A 19,958-nucleotide genomic window follows, 5' to 3' on the forward strand; every position below is an offset into this window, starting at 1 on the left:
TGTCCACGTTCTGGCGCTTTTCATGTGCTATCGGGGCCATTCCGATGTACCCGTTGACATCCGTTTCCTGCAGTTCTGCCTTGCGTTCAGCGCCTCTTCGTAGCCTGACCTCAATATATTTTGGGGCGATAGTTATCGTTTAGAACTCTGCAGGTTTGGGAAGTGCAGTGCCCCTGAGCTCCATTTCCCAAGTCGCTTTTTTGTGAGTGGGACGCAACACGGCTGGATGGCTTCACGCCCTATTGTCGATCCGGGGTGGCAGGCTGAACCGCTGGTGAATTCTTCTTCGTGATGGGAAATGAGAGTGACATGTGCCCGACCAAACACCTCCAGCGAGTCTCTCATTGGTTCCCCCTCTTGCAGTTCATCCTGCGGACAAATTGCAGACGGTACGAAAGAGGCATGGAAAGGCGCCGAGTCTCCAAGTGGGGAGATTGTTAGTAAGGGGGCCTGAATGGAGAACACGAGCACCAGGAGATGAAAACTGAGGTGAGTTTCAGAAAGCTTTCCCGATCCCACGGTGTAGCATCCGCTGGGTTTCCAATGAGTGCTTTCGCTGTCGGAAGATTGCGTTGAACCTGGAGAGTTGGGACCCATGGAATGGGGAGCACGCAGGATTCCTTTCAAGGGTCTGCATTTGCTTTCCCAACCTCACGAATCGTCTCAGCCCCAAGAGTGTCCAGCCTTATGTCTTCTGCCGCTGGGGCTGTAGATGTGGTCAATCCTGGTTGCATGCCAGTCCCTGAACGCATTTTGGAAGAATTTCTCTCTGTTTTGCCCTGCTTGTTTCTTCTTTATGTTGGAAATGTATCCTCAGAATGGGTCTGAGCTGATTTTCCCTGCTGGTTTTAGGCCGCTTTACACACACTTGATGCACTTACACAGAGATATCAAGACTTAGCTTTTAAGATGCTTACTAGTCGGATAGATACTTGTGCGATGAAGAGGGTCTGGTGAGTCCATTTGATTGAGCAAGGAGTAGGTCGTGTCCATTCCATATTCGGTTTTCGGAAGGGTATCTGTGCTCATTTCAAACTCGAGTTTTATGCGTCACCCCACCTCACCTTTCCCCTGAAGCAGGCATAAGTGTGTTTTCTAAAAGCGTGACTCTGTTCTGTTTGGGGATTCAGTGCATGGGGAGCGATTTTTACATTCCCTCGATAAGTGATATCATAAGTTTCTTTTTTTGTGGGACTTATTTCACGGAGGATGATCGTACCTAAATCCACTCAGGATGCTGCTACCAGCCTCATGACGTGGATTTCATGGCTGAGTGACACTCCATTGGACCTACGTAGCACCACTTGTCCACTTGTCCACTTGTCTTTGTCCACTTGGCTCTTTCCTGGGATATGAAACGTGTACCGGAGTGGAGGTTCTTGTCAAGACAGCAGCCCTCAACTTTGGGGTCCCTGTGTCTGGTTGATTTTTTCATTTTCCCAAGGTCAACGCCCATGTGTGGAAGTGCCCTATGCTCTGTGGTTCTGTGTTTTACATGGTTTGGGAAAGAGGATACACTTGTGAAGATTGGCTGTTGGCCATTGACATCCCGCCCATCAGCTTAACAAGGCTCCCTTGACTCCGTGGGCTGTCCTGCCTTTTTGGTTTTTAGACTTTTTTCGCCTGGCCCTTTTGCCCCGGGGGGGGGCGAGAGATTTCTTTGTAGTGCTGATTTGCTCTCCCAGGTTGCTTGGTTGGCCAAAAAGGGCGTATGCGTTTTTTCCTGAATATATTCAGGAAAAAACGCATACGCCCTTTTTGGCCAACCGCATCATTGTCCACGTTCTGGCGCTTTTCATGTGCTATCGGGGCCATTCCGATGTACCCGTTGACATCCGTTTCCTGCAGTTCTGCCTTGCGTTCAGCGCCTCTTCGTAGCCTGACCTCAATATATTTTGGGGCGATAGTTATCGTTTAGAACTCTGCAGGTTTGGGAAGTGCAGTGCCCCTGAGCTCCATTTCCCAAGTCGCTTTTTTGTGAGTGGGACGCAACACGGCTGGATGGCTTCATGCCCTATTGTCGATCCTGGGTGTCAGGCTGAACCGCTGGTGAATTCTTCTTCGTGATGGGAAATGAGAGTGACATGTGCCCGACCAAACACCTCCAGCGAGTCTCTCATTGGTTCCCCCTCTTGCAGTTCATCCTGCGGACAAATTGCAGACGGTACGAAAGAGGCATGGAAAGGCGCCGAGTCTCCAAGTGGGGAGATTGTTAGTAAGGGGGCCTGAATGGAGAACACGAGCACCAGGAGATGAAAACTGAGGTGAGTTTCAGAAAGCTTTCCCGATCCCACGGTGTAGCATCCGCTGGGTTTCCAATGAGTGCTTTCGCTGTCGGAAGATTGCGTTGAACCTGGAGAGTTGGGACCCATGGAATGGGGAGCACGCAGGATTCCTTTCAAGGGTCTGCATTTGCTTTCCCAACCTCACGAATCGTCTCAGCCCCAAGAGTGTCCAGCCTTATGTCTTCTGCCGCTGGGGCTGTAGATGTGGTCAATCCTGGTTGCATGCCAGTCCCTGAACGCATTTTGGAAGAATTTCTCTCTGTTTTGCCCTGCTTGTTTCTTCTTTATGTTGGAAATGTATCCTCAGAATGGGTCTGAGCTGATTTTCCCTGCTGGTTTTAGGCCGCTTTACACACACTTGATGCACTTACACAGAGATATCAAGACTTAGCTTTTAAGATGCTTACTAGTCGGATAGATACTTGTGCGATGAAGAGGGTCTGGTGAGTCCATTTGATTGAGCAAGGAGTAGGTCGTGTCCATTCCATATTCGGTTTTCGGAAGGGTATCTGTGCTCATTTCAAACTCGAGTTTTATGCGTCACCCCACCTCACCTTTCCCCTGAAGCAGGCATAAGTGTGTTTTCTAAAAGCGTGACTCTGTTCTGTTTGGGGATTCAGTGCATGGGGAGCGATTTTTACATTCCCTCGATAAGTGATATCATAAGTTTCTTTTTTTGTGGGACTTATTTCACTGAGGATGATCGTACCTAAATCCACTCAGGATGCTGCTACCAGCCTCATGACGTGGATTTCATGGCTGAGTGACACTCCATTGGACCTACGTAGCACCACTTGTCCACTTGTCCACTTGTCTTTGTCCACTTGTCCACTTGGCTCTTTCCTGGGATATGAAACGTGTACCGGAGTGGAGGTTCTTGTCAAGACAGCAGCCCTCAACTTTGGGGTCCCTGTGTCTGGTTGATTTTTTCATTTTCCCAAGGTCAACGCCCATGTGTGGAAGTGCCCTATGCTCTGTGGTTCTGTGTTTTCCATGGTTTGGGAAAGAGGATACACTTGTGAAGATTGGCTGTTGGCCATTGACATCCCGCCCATCAGCTTAACAAGGCTCCCTTGACTCCGTGGGCTGTCCTGCCTTTCTGGTTTTTAGACTTTTTTCGCCTGGCCCTTTTGCCCCGGGGGGGGGGCGAGAGATTTCTTTGTAGTGCTGATTTGCTCTCCCAGGTTGCTTGGTTGGCCAAAAAGGGCGTATGCGTTTTTTCCTGAATATATTCAGGAAAAAACGCATACGCCCTTTTTGGCCAACCGCATCATTGTCCACGTTCTGGCGCTTTTCATGTGCTATCGGGGCCATTCCGATGTACCCGTTGACATCCGTTTCCTGCAGTTCTGCCTTGCGTTCAGCGCCTCTTCGTAGCCTGACCTCAATATATTTTGGGGCGATAGTTATCGTTTAGAACTCTGCAGGTTTGGGAAGTGCAGTGCCCCTGAGCTCCATTTCCCAAGTCGCTTTTTTGTGAGTGGGACGCAACACGGCTGGATGGCTTCACGCCCTATTGTCGATCCGGGGTGGCAGGCTGAACCGCTGGTGAATTCTTCTTCGTGATGGGAAATGAGAGTGACATGTGCCCGACCAAACACCTCCAGCGAGTCTCTCATTGGTTCCCCCTCTTGCAGTTCATCCTGCGGACAAATTGCAGACGGTACGAAAGAGGCATGGAAAGGCGCCGAGTCTCCAAGTGGGGAGATTGTTAGTAAGGGGGCCTGAATGGAGAACACGAGCACCAGGAGATGAAAACTGAGGTGAGTTTCAGAAAGCTTTCCCGATCCCACGGTGTAGCATCCGCTGGGTTTCCAATGAGTGCTTTCGCTGTCGGAAGATTGCGTTGAACCTGGAGAGTTGGGACCCATGGAATGGGGAGCACGCAGGATTCCTTTCAAGGGTCTGCATTTGCTTTCCCAACCTCACGAATCGTCTCAGCCCCAAGAGTGTCCAGCCTTATGTCTTCTGCCACTGGGGCTGTAGATGTGGTCAATCCTGGTTGCATGCCAGTCCCTGAACGCATTTTGGAAGAATTTCTCTCTGTTTTGCCCTGCTTGTTTCTTCTTTATGTTGGAAATGTATCCTCAGAATGGGTCTGAGCTGATTTTCCCTGCTGGTTTTAGGCCGCTTTACACACACTTGATGCACTTACACAGAGATATCAAGACTTAGCTTTTAAGATGCTTACTAGTCGGATAGATACTTGTGCGATGAAGAGGGTCTGGTGAGTCCATTTGATTGAGCAAGGAGTAGGTCGTGTCCATTCCATATTCGGTTTTCGGAAGGGTATCTGTGCTCATTTCAAACTCGAGTTTTATGCGTCACCCCACCTCACCTTTCCCCTGAAGCAGGCATAAGTGTGTTTTCTAAAAGCGTGACTCTGTTCTGTTTGGGGATTCAGTGCATGGGGAGCGATTTTTACATTCCCTCGATAAGTGATATCATAAGTTTCTTTTTTTGTGGGACTTATTTCACTGAGGATGATCGTACCTAAATCCACTCAGGATGCTGCTACCAGCCTCATGACGTGGATTTCATGGCTGAGTGACACTCCATTGGACCTACGTAGCACCACTTGTCCACTTGTCCACTTGTCTTTGTCCACTTGTCCACTTGGCTCTTTCCTGGGATATGAAACGTGTACCGGAGTGGAGGTTCTTGTCAAGACAGCAGCCCTCAACTTTGGGGTCCCTGTGTCTGGTTGATTTTTTCATTTTCCCAAGGTCAACGCCCATGTGTGGAAGTGCCCTATGCTCTGTGGTTCTGTGTTTTACATGGTTTGGGAAAGAGGATACACTTGTGAAGATTGGCTGTTGGCCATTGACATCCCGCCCATCAGCTTAACAAGGCTCCCTTGACTCCGTGGGCTGTCCTGCCTTTCTGGTTTTTAGACTTTTTTCGCCTGGCCCTTTTGCCCCGGGGGGGGTGAGAGATTTCTTTGTAGTGCTGATTTGCTCTCCCAGGTTGCTTGGTTGGCCAAAAAGGGCGTATGCGTTTTTTCCTGAATATATTCAGGGAAAAACGCATACGCCCTTTTTGGCCAACCGCATCATTGTCCACGTTCTGGCGCTTTTCATGTGCTATCGGGGCCATTCCGATGTACCCGTTGACATCCGTTTCCTGCAGTTCTGCCTTGCGTTCAGCGCCTCTTCGTAGCCTGACCTCAATATATTTTGGGGCGATAGTTATCGTTTAGAACTCTGCAGGTTTGGGAAGTGCAGTGCCCCTGAGCTCCATTTCCCAAGTCGCTTTTTTGTGAGTGGGACGCAACACGGCTGGATGGCTTCACGCCCTATTGTCGATCCGGGGTGGCAGGCTGAACCGCTGGTGAATTCTTCTTCGTGATGGGAAATGAGAGTGACATGTGCCCGACCAAACACCTCCAGCGAGTCTCTCATTGGTTCCCCCTCTTGCAGTTCATCCTGCGGACAAATTGCAGACGGTACGAAAGAGGCATGGAAAGGCGCCGAGTCTCCAAGTGGGGAGATTGTTAGTAAGGGGGCCTGAATGGAGAACACGAGCACCAGGAGATGAAAACTGAGGTGAGTTTCAGAAAGCTTTCCCGATCCCACGGTGTAGCATCCGCTGGGTTTCCAATGAGTGCTTTCGCTGTCGGAAGATTGCGTTGAACCTGGAGAGTTGGGACCCATGGAATGGGGAGCACGCAGGATTCCTTTCAAGGGTCTGCATTTGCTTTCCCAACCTCACCAATCGTCTCAGCCCCAAGAGTGTCCAGCCTTATGTCTTCTGCCGCTGGGGCTGTAGATGTGGTCAATCCTGGTTGCATGCCAGTCCCTGAACGCATTTTGGAAGAATTTCTCTCTGTTTTGCCCTGCTTGTTTCTTCTTTATGTTGGAAATGTATCCTCAGAATGGGTCTGAGCTGATTTTCCCTGCTGGTTTTAGGCCGCTTTACACACACTTGATGCACTTACACAGAGATATCAAGACTTAGCTTTTAAGATGCTTACTAGTCGGATAGATACTTGTGCGATGAACAGGGTCTGGTGAGTCCAGTTGATTGAGCAAGGAGTAGGTCGTGTCCATTCCATATTCGGTTTTCGGAAGGGTATCTGTGCTCATTTCAAACTCGAGTTTTATGCGTCACCCCACCTCACCTTTCCCCTGAAGCAGGCATAAGTGTGTTTTCTAAAAGCGTGACTCTGTTCTGTTTGGGGATTCAGTGCATGGGGAGCGATTTTTACATTCCCTCGATAAGTGATATCATAAGTTTCTTTTTTTGTGGGACTTATTTCACTGAGGATGATCGTACCTAAATCCACTCAGGATGCTGCTACCAGCCTCATGACGTGGATTTCATGGCTGAGTGACACTCCATTGGACCTACGTAGCACCACTTGTCCACTTGTCCACTTGTCTTTGTCCACTTGTCCACTTGGCTCTTTCCTGGGATATGAAACGTGTACCGGAGTGGAGGTTTTGTCAAGACAGCAGCCCTCAACTTTGGGGTCCCTGTGTCTGGTTGATTTTTTCATTTTCCCAAGGTCAACGCCCATGTGTGGAAGTGCCCTATGCTCTGTGGCCAAAAAGGGCGTATGCGTTTTTTCCTGAATATATTCAGGAAAAAACGCATACGCCCTTTTTGGCCAACCGCATCATTGTCCACGTTCTGGCGCTTTTCATGTGCTATCGGGGCCATTCCGATGTACCCGTTGACATCCGTTTCCTGCAGTTCTGCCTTGCGTTCAGCGCCTCTTCGTAGCCTGACCTCAATATATTTTGGGGCGATAGTTATCGTTTAGAACTCTGCAGGTTTGGGAAGTGCAGTGCCCCTGAGCTCCATTTCCCAAGTCGCTTTTTTGTGAGTGGGACGCAACACGGCTGGATGGCTTCACGCCCTATTGTCGATCCGGGGTGGCAGGCTGAACCGCTGGTGAATTCTTCTTCGTGATGGGAAATGAGAGTGACATGTGCCCGACCAAACACCTCCAGCGAGTCTCTCATTGGTTCCCCCTCTTGCAGTTCATCCTGCGGACAAATTGCAGACGGTACGAAAGAGGCATGGAAAGGCGCCGAGTCTCCAAGTGGGGAGATTGTTAGTAAGGGGGCCTGAATGGAGAACACGAGCACCAGGAGAGGAAAACTGAGGTGAGTTTCAGAAAGCTTTCCCGATCCCACGGTGTAGCATCCGCTGGGTTTCCAATGAGTGCTTTCGCTGTCGGAAGATTGCGTTGAACCTGGAGAGTTGGGACCCATGGAATGGGGAGCACGCAGGATTCCTTTCAAGGGTCTGCATTTGCTTTCCCAACCTCACGAATCGTCTCAGCCCCAAGAGTGTCCAGCCTTATGTCTTCTGCCGCTGGGGCTGTAGATGTGGTCAATCCTGGTTGCATGCCAGTCCCTGAACGCATTTTGGAAGAATTTCTCTCTGTTTTGCCCTGCTTGTTTCTTCTTTATGTTGGAAATGTATCCTCAGAATGGGTCTGAGCTGATTTTCCCTGCTGGTTTTAGGCCGCTTTACACACACTTGATGCACTTACACAGAGATATCAAGACTTAGCTTTTAAGATGCTTACTAGTCGGATAGATACTTGTGCGATGAAGAGGGTCTGGTGAGTCCATTTGATTGAGCAAGGAGTAGGTCGTGTCCATTCCATATTCGGTTTTCGGAAGGGTATCTGTGCTCATTTCAAACTCGAGTTTTATGCGTCACCCCACCTCACCTTTCCCCTGAAGCAGGCATAAGTGTGTTTTCTAAAAGCGTGACTCTGTTCTGTTTGGGGATTCAGTGCATGGGGAGCGATTTTTACATTCCCTCGATAAGTGATATCATAAGTTTCTTTTTTTGTGGGACTTATTTCACGGAGGATGATCGTACCTAAATCCACTCAGGATGCTGCTACCAGCCTCATGACGTGGATTTCATGGCTGAGTGACACTCCATTGGACCTACGTAGCACCACTTGTCCACTTGTCCACTTGTCTTTGTCCACTTGGCTCTTTCCTGGGATATGAAACGTGTACCGGAGTGGAGGTTCTTGTCAAGACAGCAGCCCTCAACTTTGGGGTCCCTGTGTCTGGTTGATTTTTTCATTTTCCCAAGGTCAACGCCCATGTGTGGAAGTGCCCTATGCTCTGTGGTTCTGTGTTTTACATGGTTTGGGAAAGAGGATACACTTGTGAAGATTGGCTGTTGGCCATTGACATCCCGCCCATCAGCTTAACAAGGCTCCCTTGACTCCGTGGGCTGTCCTGCCTTTCTGGTTTTTAGACTTTTTTCGCCTGGCCCTTTTGCCCCGGGGGGGGGCGAGAGATTTCTTTGTAGTGCTGATTTGCTCTCCCAGGTTGCTTGGTTGGCCAAAAAGGGCGTATGCGTTTTTTCCTGAATATATTCAGGAAAAAACGCATACGCCCTTTTTGGCCAACCGCATCATTGTCCACGTTCTGGCGCTTTTCATGTGCTATCGGGGCCATTCCGATGTACCCGTTGACATCCGTTTCCTGCAGTTCTGCCTTGCGTTCAGCGCCTCTTCGTAGCCTGACCTCAATATATTTTGGGGCGATAGTTATCGTTTAGAACTCTGCAGGTTTGGGAAGTGCAGTGCCCCTGAGCTCCATTTCCCAAGTCGCTTTTTTGTGAGTGGGACGCAACACGGCTGGATGGCTTCACGCCCTATTGTCGATCCTGGGTGTCAGGCTGAACCGCTGGTGAATTCTTCTTCGTGATGGGAAATGAGAGTGACATGTGCCCGACCAAACACCTCCAGCGAGTCTCTCATTGGTTCCCCCTCTTGCAGTTCATCCTGCGGACAAATTGCAGACGGTACGAAAGAGGCATGGAAAGGCGCCGAGTCTCCAAGTGGGGAGATTGTTAGTAAGGGGGCCTGAATGGAGAACACGAGCACCAGGAGATGAAAACTGAGGTGAGTTTCAGAAAGCTTTCCCGATCCCACGGTGTAGCATCCGCTGGGTTTCCAATGAGTGCTTTCGCTGTCGGAAGATTGCGTTGAACCTGGAGAGTTGGGACCCATGGAATGGGGAGCACGCAGGATTCCTTTCAAGGGTCTGCATTTGCTTTCCCAACCTCACCAATCGTCTCAGCCCCAAGAGTGTCCAGCCTTATGTCTTCTGCCGCTGGGGCTGTAGATGTGGTCAATCCTGGTTGCATGCCAGTCCCTGAACGCATTTTGGAAGAATTTCTCTCTGTTTTGCCCTGCTTGTTTCTTCTTTATGTTGGAAATGTATCCTCAGAATGGGTCTGAGCTGATTTTCCCTGCTGGTTTTAGGCCGCTTTACACACACTTGATGCACTTACACAGAGATATCAAGACTTAGCTTTTAAGATGCTTACTAGTCGGATAGATACTTGTGCGATGAACAGGGTCTGGTGAGTCCATTTGATTGAGCAAGGAGTAGGTCGTGTCCATTCCATATTCGGTTTTCGGAAGGGTATCTGTGCTCATTTCAAACTCGAGTTTTATGCGTCACCCCACCTCACCTTTCCCCTGAAGCAGGCATAAGTGTGTTTTCTAAAAGCGTGACTCTGTTCTGTTTGGGGATTCAGTGCATGGGGAGCGATTTTTACATTCCCTCGATAAGTGATATCATAAGTTTCTTTTTTTGTGGGACTTATTTCACTGAGGATGATCGTACCTAAATCCACTCAGGATGCTGCTACCAGCCTCATGACGTGGATTTCATGGCTGAGTGACACTCCATTGGACCTACGTAGCACCACTTGTCCACTTGTCCACTTGTCTTTGTCCACTTGTCCACTTGGCTCTTTCCTGGGATATGAAACGTGTACCGGAGTGGAGGTTCTTGTCAAGACAGCAGCCCTCAACTTTGGGGTCCCTGTGTCTGGTTGATTTTTTCATTTTCCCAAGGTCAACGCCCATGTGTGGAAGTGCCCTATGCTCTGTGGTTCTGTGTTTTACATGGTTTGGGAAAGAGGATACACTTGTGAAGATTGGCTGTTGGCCATTGACATCCCGCCCATCAGCTTAACAAGGCTCCCTTGACTCCGTGGGCTGTCCTGCCTTTCTGGTTTTTAGACTTTTTTCGCCTGGCCCTTTTGCCCCCGGGGGGGGGGGGCGAGAGATTTCTTTGTAGTGCTGATTTGCTCTCCCAGGTTGCTTGGTTGGCCAAAAAGGGCGTATGCGTTTTTTCCTGAATATATTCAGGAAAAAACGCATACGCCCTTTTTGGCCAACCGCATCATTGTCCACGTTCTGGCGCTTTTCATGTGCTATCGGGGCCATTCCGATGTACCCGTTGACATCCGTTTCCTGCAGTTCTGCCTTGCGTTCAGCGCCTCTTCGTAGCCTGACCTCAATATATTTTGGGGCGATAGTTATCGTTTAGAACTCTGCAGGTTTGGGAAGTGCAGTGCCCCTGAGCTCCATTTCCCAAGTCGCTTTTTTGTGAGTGGGACGCAACACGGCTGGATGGCTTCACGCCCTATTGTCGATCCGGGGTGGCAGGCTGAACCGCTGGTGAATTCTTCTTCGTGATGGGAAATGAGAGTGACATGTGCCCGACCAAACACCTCCAGCGAGTCTCTCATTGGTTCCCCCTCTTGCAGTTCATCCTGCGGACAAATTGCAGACGGTACGAAAGAGGCATGGAAAGGCGCCGAGTCTCCAAGTGGGGAGATTGTTAGTAAGGGGGCCTGAATGGAGAACACGAGCACCAGGAGATGAAAACTGAGGTGAGTTTCAGAAAGCTTTCCCGATCCCACGGTGTAGCATCCGCTGGGTTTCCAATGAGTGCTTTCGCTGTCGGAAGATTGCGTTGAACCTGGAGAGTTGGGACCCATGGAATGGGGAGCACGCAGGATTCCTTTCAAGGGTCTGCATTTGCTTTCCCAACCTCACGAATCGTCTCAGCCCCAAGAGTGTCCAGCCTTATGTCTTCTGCCGCTGGGGCTGTAGATGTGGTCAATCCTGGTTGCATGCCAGTCCCTGAACGCATTTTGGAAGAATTTCTCTCTGTTTTGCCCTGCTTGTTTCTTCTTTATGTTGGAAATGTATCCTCAGAATGGGTCTGAGCTGATTTTCCCTGCTGGTTTTAGGCCGCTTTACACACACTTGATGCACTTACACAGAGATATCAAGACTTAGCTTTTAAGATGCTTACTAGTCGGATAGATACTTGTGCGATGAAGAGGGTCTGGTGAGTCCATTTGATTGAGCAAGGAGTAGGTCGTGTCCATTCCATATTCGGTTTTCGGAAGGGTATCTGTGCTCATTTCAAACTCGAGTTTTATGCGTCACCCCACCTCACCTTTCCCCTGAAGCAGGCATAAGTGTGTTTTCTAAAAGCGTGACTCTGTTCTGTTTGGGGATTCAGTGCATGGGGAGCGATTTTTACATTCCCTCGATAAGTGATATCATAAGTTTCTTTTTTTGTGGGACTTATTTCACGGAGGATGATCGTACCTAAATCCACTCAGGATGCTGCTACCAGCCTCATGACGTGGATTTCATGGCTGAGTGACACTCCATTGGACCTACGTAGCACCACTTGTCCACTTGTCCACTTGTCTTTGTCCACTTGGCTCTTTCCTGGGATATGAAACGTGTACCGGAGTGGAGGTTCTTGTCAAGACAGCAGCCCTCAACTTTGGGGTCCCTGTGTCTGGTTGATTTTTTCATTTTCCCAAGGTCAACGCCCATGTGTGGAAGTGCCCTATGCTCTGTGGTTCTGTGTTTTACATGGTTTGGGAAAGAGGATACACTTGTGAAGATTGGCTGTTGGCCATTGACATCCCGCCCATCAGCTTAACAAGGCTCCCTTGACTCCGTGGGCTGTCCTGCCTTTCTGGTTTTTAGACTTTTTTCGCCTGGCCCTTTTGCCCCGGGGGGGGGGGCGAGAGATTTCTTTGTAGTGCTGATTTGCTCTCCCAGGTTGCTTGGTTGGCCAAAAAGGGCGTATGCGTTTTTTCCTGAATATATTCAGGAAAAAACGCATACGCCCTTTTTGGCCAACCGCATCATTGTCCACGTTCTGGCGCTTTTCATGTGCTATCGGGGCCATTCCGATGTACCCGTTGACATCCGTTTCCTGCAGTTCTGCCTTGCGTTCAGCGCCTCTTCGTAGCCTGACCTCAATATATTTTGGGGCGATAGTTATCGTTTAGAACTCTGCAGGTTTGGGAAGTGCAGTGCCCCTGAGCTCCATTTCCCAAGTCGCTTTTTTGTGAGTGGGACGCAACACGGCTGGATGGCTTCACGCCCTATTGTCGATCCGGGGTGGCAGGCTGAACCGCTGGTGAATTCTTCTTCGTGATGGGAAATGAGAGTGACATGTGCCCGACCAAACACCTCCAGCGAGTCTCTCATTGGTTCCCCCTCTTGCAGTTCATCCTGCGGACAAATTGCAGACGGTACGAAAGAGGCATGGAAAGGCGCCGAGTCTCCAAGTGGGGAGATTGTTAGTAAGGGGGCCTGAATGGAGAACACGAGCACCAGGAGATGAAAACTGAGGTGAGTTTCAGAAAGCTTTCCCGATCCCACGGTGTAGCATCCGCTGGGTTTCCAATGAGTGCTTTCGCTGTCGGAAGATTGCGTTGAACCTGGAGAGTTGGGACCCATGGAATGGGGAGCACGCAGGATTCCTTTCAAGGGTCTGCATTTGCTTTCCCAACCTCACCAATCGTCTCAGCCCCAAGAGTGTCCAGCCTTATGTCTTCTGCCGCTGGGGCTGTAGATGTGGTCAATCCTGGTTGCATGCCAGTCCCTGAACGCATTTTGGAAGAATTTCTCTCTGTTTTGCCCTGCTTGTTTCTTCTTTATGTTGGAAATGTATCCTCAGAATGGGTCTGAGCTGATTTTCCCTGCTGGTTTTAGGCCGCTTTACACACACTTGATGCACTTACACAGAGATATCAAGACTTAGCTTTTAAGATGCTTACTAGTCGGATAGATACTTGTGCGATGAAGAGGGTCTGGTGAGTCCATTTGATTGAGCAAGGAGTAGGTCGTGTCCATTCCATATTCGGTTTTCGGAAGGGTATCTGTGCTCATTTCAAACTCGAGTTTTATGCGTCACCCCACCTCACCTTTCCCCTGAAGCAGGCATAAGTGTGTTTTCTAAAAGCGTGACTCTGTTCTGTTTGGGGATTCAGTGCATGGGGAGCGATTTTTACATTCCCTCGATAAGTGATATCATAAGTTTCTTTTTTTGTGGGACTTATTTCACTGAGGATGATCGTACCTAAATCCACTCAGGATGCTGCTACCAGCCTCATGACGTGGATTTCATGGCTGAGTGACACTCCATTGGACCTACGTAGCACCACTTGTCCACTTGTCCACTTGTCTTTGTCCACTTGTCCACTTGGCTCTTTCCTGGGATATGAAACGTGTACCGGAGTGGAGGTTCTTGTCAAGACAGCAGCCCTCAACTTTGGGGTCCCTGTGTCTGGTTGATTTTTTCATTTTCCCAAGGTCAACGCCCATGTGTGGAAGTGCCCTATGCTCTGTGGTTCTGTGTTTTACATGGTTTGGGAAAGAGGATACACTTGTGAAGATTGGCTGTTGGCCATTGACATCCCGCCCATCAGCTTAACAAGGCTCCCTTGACTCCGTGGGCTGTCCTGCCTTTCTGGTTTTTAGACTTTTTTCGCCTGGCCCTTTTGCCCCGGGGGGGGTGAGAGATTTCTTTGTAGTGCTGATTTGCTCTCCCAGGTTGCTTGGTTGGCCAAAAAGGGCGTATGCGTTTTTTCCTGAATATATTCAGGAAAAAACGCATACGCCCTTTTTGGCCAACCGCATCATTGTCCACGTTCTGGCGCTTTTCATGTGCTATCGGGGCCATTCCGATGTACCCGTTGACATCCGTTTCCTGCAGTTCTGCCTTGCGTTCAGCGCCTCTTCGTAGCCTGACCTCAATATATTTTGGGGCGATAGTTATCGTTTAGAACTCTGCAGGTTTGGGAAGTGCAGTGCCCCTGAGCTCCATTTCCCAAGTCGCTTTTTTGTGAGTGGGACGCAACACGGCTGGATGGCTTCACGCCCTATTGTCGATCCGGGGTGGCAGGCTGAACCGCTGGTGAATTCTTCTTCGTGATGGGAAATGAGAGTGACATGTGCCCGACCAAACACCTCCAGCGAGTCTCTCATTGGTTCCCCCTCTTGCAGTTCATCCTGCGGACAAATTGCAGACGGTACGAAAGAGGCATGGAAAGGCGCCGAGTCTCCAAGTGGGGAGATTGTTAGTAAGGGGGCCTGAATGGAGAACACGAGCACCAGGAGATGAAAACTGAGGTGAGTTTCAGAAAGCTTTCCCGATCCCACGGTGTAGCATCCGCTGGGTTTCCAATGAGTGCTTTCGCTGTCGGAAGATTGCGTTGAACCTGGAGAGTTGGGACCCATGGAATGGGGAGCACGCAGGATTCCTTTCAAGGGTCTGCATTTGCTTTCCCAACCTCACCAATCGTCTCAGCCCCAAGAGTGTCCAGCCTTATGTCTTCTGCCGCTGGGGCTGTAGATGTGGTCAATCCTGGTTGCATGCCAGTCCCTGAACGCATTTTGGAAGAATTTCTCTCTGTTTTGCCCTGCTTGTTTCTTCTTTATGTTGGAAATGTATCCTCAGAATGGGTCTGAGCTGATTTTCCCTGCTGGTTTTAGGCCGCTTTACACACACTTGATGCACTTACACAGAGATATCAAGACTTAGCTTTTAAGATGCTTACTAGTCGGATAGATACTTGTGCGATGAACAGGGTCTGGTGAGTCCAGTTGATTGAGCAAGGAGTAGGTCGTGTCCATTCCATATTCGGTTTTCGGAAGGGTATCTGTGCTCATTTCAAACTCGAGTTTTATGCGTCACCCCACCTCACCTTTCCCCTGAAGCAGGCATAAGTGTGTTTTCTAAAAGCGTGACTCTGTTCTGTTTGGGGATTCAGTGCATGGGGAGCGATTTTTACATTCCCTCGATAAGTGATATCATAAGTTTCTTTTTTTGTGGGACTTATTTCACTGAGGATGATCGTACCTAAATCCACTCAGGATGCTGCTACCAGCCTCATGACGTGGATTTCATGGCTGAGTGACACTCCATTGGACCTACGTAGCACCACTTGTCCACTTGTCCACTTGTCTTTGTCCACTTGTCCACTTGGCTCTTTCCTGGGATATGAAACGTGTACCGGAGTGGAGGTTTTGTCAAGACAGCAGCCCTCAACTTTGGGGTCCCTGTGTCTGGTTGATTTTTTCATTTTCCCAAGGTCAACGCCCATGTGTGGAAGTGCCCTATGCTCTGTGGCCAAAAAGGGCGTATGCGTTTTTTCCTGAATATATTCAGGAAAAAACGCATACGCCCTTTTTGGCCAACCGCATCATTGTCCACGTTCTGGCGCTTTTCATGTGCTATCGGGGCCATTCCGATGTACCCGTTGACATCCGTTTCCTGCAGTTCTGCCTTGCGTTCAGCGCCTCTTCGTAGCCTGACCTCAATATATTTTGGGGCGATAGTTATCGTTTAGAACTCTGCAGGTTTGGGAAGTGCAGTGCCCCTGAGCTCCATTTCCCAAGTCGCTTTTTTGTGAGTGGGACGCAACACGGCTGGATGGCTTCACGCCCTATTGTCGATCCGGGGTGGCAGGCTGAACCGCTGGTGAATTCTTCTTCGTGATGGGAAATGAGAGTGACATGTGCCCGACCAAACACCTCCAGCGAGTCTCTCATTGGTTCCCCCTCTTGCAGTTCATCCTGCGGACAAATTGCAGACGGTACGAAAGAGGCATGGAAAGGCGCCGAGTCTCCAAGTGGGGAGATTGTTAGTAAGGGGGCCTGAATGGAGAACACGAGCACCAGGAGAGGAAAACTGAGGTGAGTTTCAGAAAGCTTTCCCGATCCCACGGTGTAGCATCCGCTGGGTTTCCAATGAGTGCTTTCGCTGTCGGAAGATTGCGTTGAACCTGGAGAGTTGGGACCCATGGAATGGGGAGCACGCAGGATTCCTTTCAAGGGTCTGCATTTGCTTTCCCAACCTCACGAATCGTCTCAGCCCCAAGAGTGTCCAGCCTTATGTCTTCTGCCGCTGGGGCTGTAGATGTGGTCAATCCTGGTTGCATGCCAGTCCCTGAACGCATTTTGGAAGAATTTCTCTCTGTTTTGCCCTGCTTGTTTCTTCTTTATGTTGGAAATGTATCCTCAGAATGGGTCTGAGCTGATTTTCCCTGCTGGTTTTAGGCCGCTTTACACACACTTGATGCACTTACACAGAGATATCAAGACTTAGCTTTTAAGATGCTTACTAGTCGGATAGATACTTGTGCGATGAAGAGGGTCTGGTGAGTCCATTTGATTGAGCAAGGAGTAGGTCGTGTCCATTCCATATTCGGTTTTCGGAAGGGTATCTGTGCTCATTTCAAACTCGAGTTTTATGCGTCACCCCACCTCACCTTTCCCCTGAAGCAGGCATAAGTGTGTTTTCTAAAAGCGTGACTCTGTTCTGTTTGGGGATTCAGTGCATGGGGAGCGATTTTTACATTCCCTCGATAAGTGATATCATAACTTTCTTTTTTTGTGGGACTTATTTCACTGAGGATGATCGTACCTAAATCCACTCAGGATGCTGCTACCAGCCTCATGACGTGGATTTCATGGCTGAGTGACACTCCATTGGACCTACGTAGCACCACTTGTCCACTTGTCCACTTGTCTTTGTCCACTTGGCTCTTTCCTGGGATATGAAACGTGTACCGGAGTGGAGGTTCTTGTCAAGACAGCAGCCCTCAACTTTGGGGTCCCTGTGTCTGGTTGATTTTTTCATTTTCCCAAGGTCAACGCCCATGTGTGGAAGTGCCCTATGCTCTGTGGTTCTGTGTTTTACATGGTTTGGGAAAGAGGATACACTTGTGAAGATTGGCTGTTGGCCATTGACATCCCGCCCATCAGCTTAACAAGGCTCCCTTGACTCCGTGGGCTGTCCTGCCTTTCTGGTTTTTAGACTTTTTTCGCCTGGCCCTTTTGCCCCGGGGGGGGGCGAGAGATTTCTTTGTAGTGCTGATTTGCTCTCCCAGGTTGCTTGGTTGGCCAAAAAGGACGTATGCGTTTTTTCCTGAATATATTCAGGAAAAAACGCATACGCCCTTTTTGGCCAACCGCATCATTGTCCACGTTCTGGCGCTTTTCATGTGCTATCGGGGCCATTCCGATGTACCCGTTGACATCCGTTTCCTGCAGTTCTGCCTTGCGTTCAGCGCCTCTTCGTAGCCTGACCTCAATATATTTTGGGGCGATAGTTATCGTTTAGAACTCTGCAGGTTTGGGAAGTGCAGTGCCCCTGAGCTCCATTTCCCAAGTCGCTTTTTTGTGAGTGGGACGCAACACGGCTGGATGGCTTCACGCCCTATTGTCGATCCGGGGTGGCAGGCTGAACCGCTGGTGAATTCTTCTTCGTGATGGGAAATGAGAGTGACATGTGCCCGACCAAACACCTCCAGCGAGTCTCTCATTGGTTCCCCCTCTTGCAGTTCATCCTGCGGACAAATTGCAGACGGTACGAAAGAGGCATGGAAAGGCGCCGAGTCTCCAAGTGGGGAGATTGTTAGTAAGGGGGCCTGAATGGAGAACACGAGCACCAGGAGATGAAAACTGAGGTGAGTTTCAGAAAGCTTTCCCGATCCCACGGTGTAGCATCCGCTGGGTTTCCAATGAGTGCTTTCGCTGTCGGAAGATTGCGTTGAACCTGGAGAGTTGGGACCCATGGAATGGGGAGCACGCAGGATTCCTTTCAAGGGTCTGCATTTGCTTTCCCAACCTCACCAATCGTCTCAGCCCCAAGAGTGTCCAGCCTTATGTCTTCTGCCGCTGGGGCTGTAGATGTGGTCAATCCTGGTTGCATGCCAGTCCCTGAACGCATTTTGGAAGAATTTCTCTCTGTTTTGCCCTGCTTGTTTCTTCTTTATGTTGGAAATGTATCCTCAGAATGGGTCTGAGCTGATTTTCCCTGCTGGTTTTAGGCCGCTTTACACACACTTGATGCACTTACACAGAGATATCAAGACTTAGCTTTTAAGATGCTTACTAGTCGGATAGATACTTGTGCGATGAACAGGGTCTGGTGAGTCCATTTGATTGAGCAAGGAGTAGGTCGTGTCCATTCCATATTCGGTTTTCGGAAGGGTATCTGTGCTCATTTCAAACTCGAGTTTTATGCGTCACCCCACCTCACCTTTCCCCTGAAGCAGGCATAAGTGTGTTTTCTAAAAGCGTGACTCTGTTCTGTTTGGGGATTCAGTGCATGGGGAGCGATTTTTACATTCCCTCGATAAGTGATATCATAAGTTTCTTTTTTTGTGGGACTTATTTCACTGAGGATGATCGTACCTAAATCCACTCAGGATGCTGCTACCAGCCTCATGACGTGGATTTCATGGCTGAGTGACACTCCATTGGACCTACGTAGCACCACTTGTCCACTTGTCCACTTGTCTTTGTCCACTTGTCCACTTGGCTCTTTCCTGGGATATGAAACGTGTACCGGAGTGGAGGTTCTTGTCAAGACAGCAGCCCTCAACTTTGGGGTCCCTGTGTCTGGTTGATTTTTTCATTTTCCCAAGGTCAACGCCCATGTGTGGAAGTGCCCTATGCTCTGTGGTTCTGTGTTTTACATGGTTTGGGAAAGAGGATACACTTGTGAAGATTGGCTGTTGGCCATTGACATCCCGCCCATCAGCTTAACAAGGCTCCCTTGACTCCGTGGGCTGTCCTGCCTTTCTGGTTTTTAGACTTTTTTCGCCTGGCCCTTTTGCCCCGGGGGGGGTGAGAGATTTCTTTGTAGTGCTGATTTGCTCTCCCAGGTTGCTTGGTTGGCCAAAAAGGGCGTATGCGTTTTTTCCTGAATATATTCAGGAAAAAACGCATACGCCCTTTTTGGCCAACCGCATCATTGTCCACGTTCTGGCGCTTTTCATGTGCTATCGGGGCCATTCCGATGTACCCGTTGACATCCGTTTCCTGCAGTTCTGCCTTGCGTTCAGCGCCTCTTCGTAGCCTGACCTCAATATATTTTGGGGCGATAGTTATCGTTTAGAACTCTGCAGGTTTGGGAAGTGCAGTGCCCCTGAGCTCCATTTCCCAAGTCGCTTTTTTGTGAGTGGGACGCAACACGGCTGGATGGCTTCACGCCCTATTGTCGATCCGGGGTGGCAGGCTGAACCGCTGGTGAATTCTTCTTCGTGATGGGAAATGAGAGTGACATGTGCCCGACCAAACACCTCCAGCGAGTCTCTCATTGGTTCCCCCTCTTGCAGTTCATCCTGCGGACAAATTGCAGACGGTACGAAAGAGGCATGGAAAGGCGCCGAGTCTCCAAGTGGGGAGATTGTTAGTAAGGGGGCCTGAATGGAGAACACGAGCACCAGGAGATGAAAACTGAGGTGAGTTTCAGAAAGCTTTCCCGATCCCACGGTGTAGCATCCGCTGGGTTTCCAATGAGTGCTTTCGCTGTCGGAAGATTGCGTTGAACCTGGAGAGTTGGGACCCATGGAATGGGGAGCACGCAGGATTCCTTTCAAGGGTCTGCATTTGCTTTCCCAACCTCACCAATCGTCTCAGCCCCAAGAGTGTCCAGCCTTATGTCTTCTGCCACTGGGGCTGTAGATGTGGTCAATCCTGGTTGCATGCCAGTCCCTGAACGCATTTTGGAAGAATTTCTCTCTGTTTTGCCCTGCTTGTTTCTTCTTTATGTTGGAAAT

Source organism: Kogia breviceps, unplaced genomic scaffold (assembly GCF_026419965.1).
Source record: "Kogia breviceps isolate mKogBre1 unplaced genomic scaffold, mKogBre1 haplotype 1 scaffold_57, whole genome shotgun sequence".
NCBI classification, from domain to species: Eukaryota; Metazoa; Chordata; class Mammalia; order Artiodactyla; family Physeteridae; genus Kogia; species Kogia breviceps.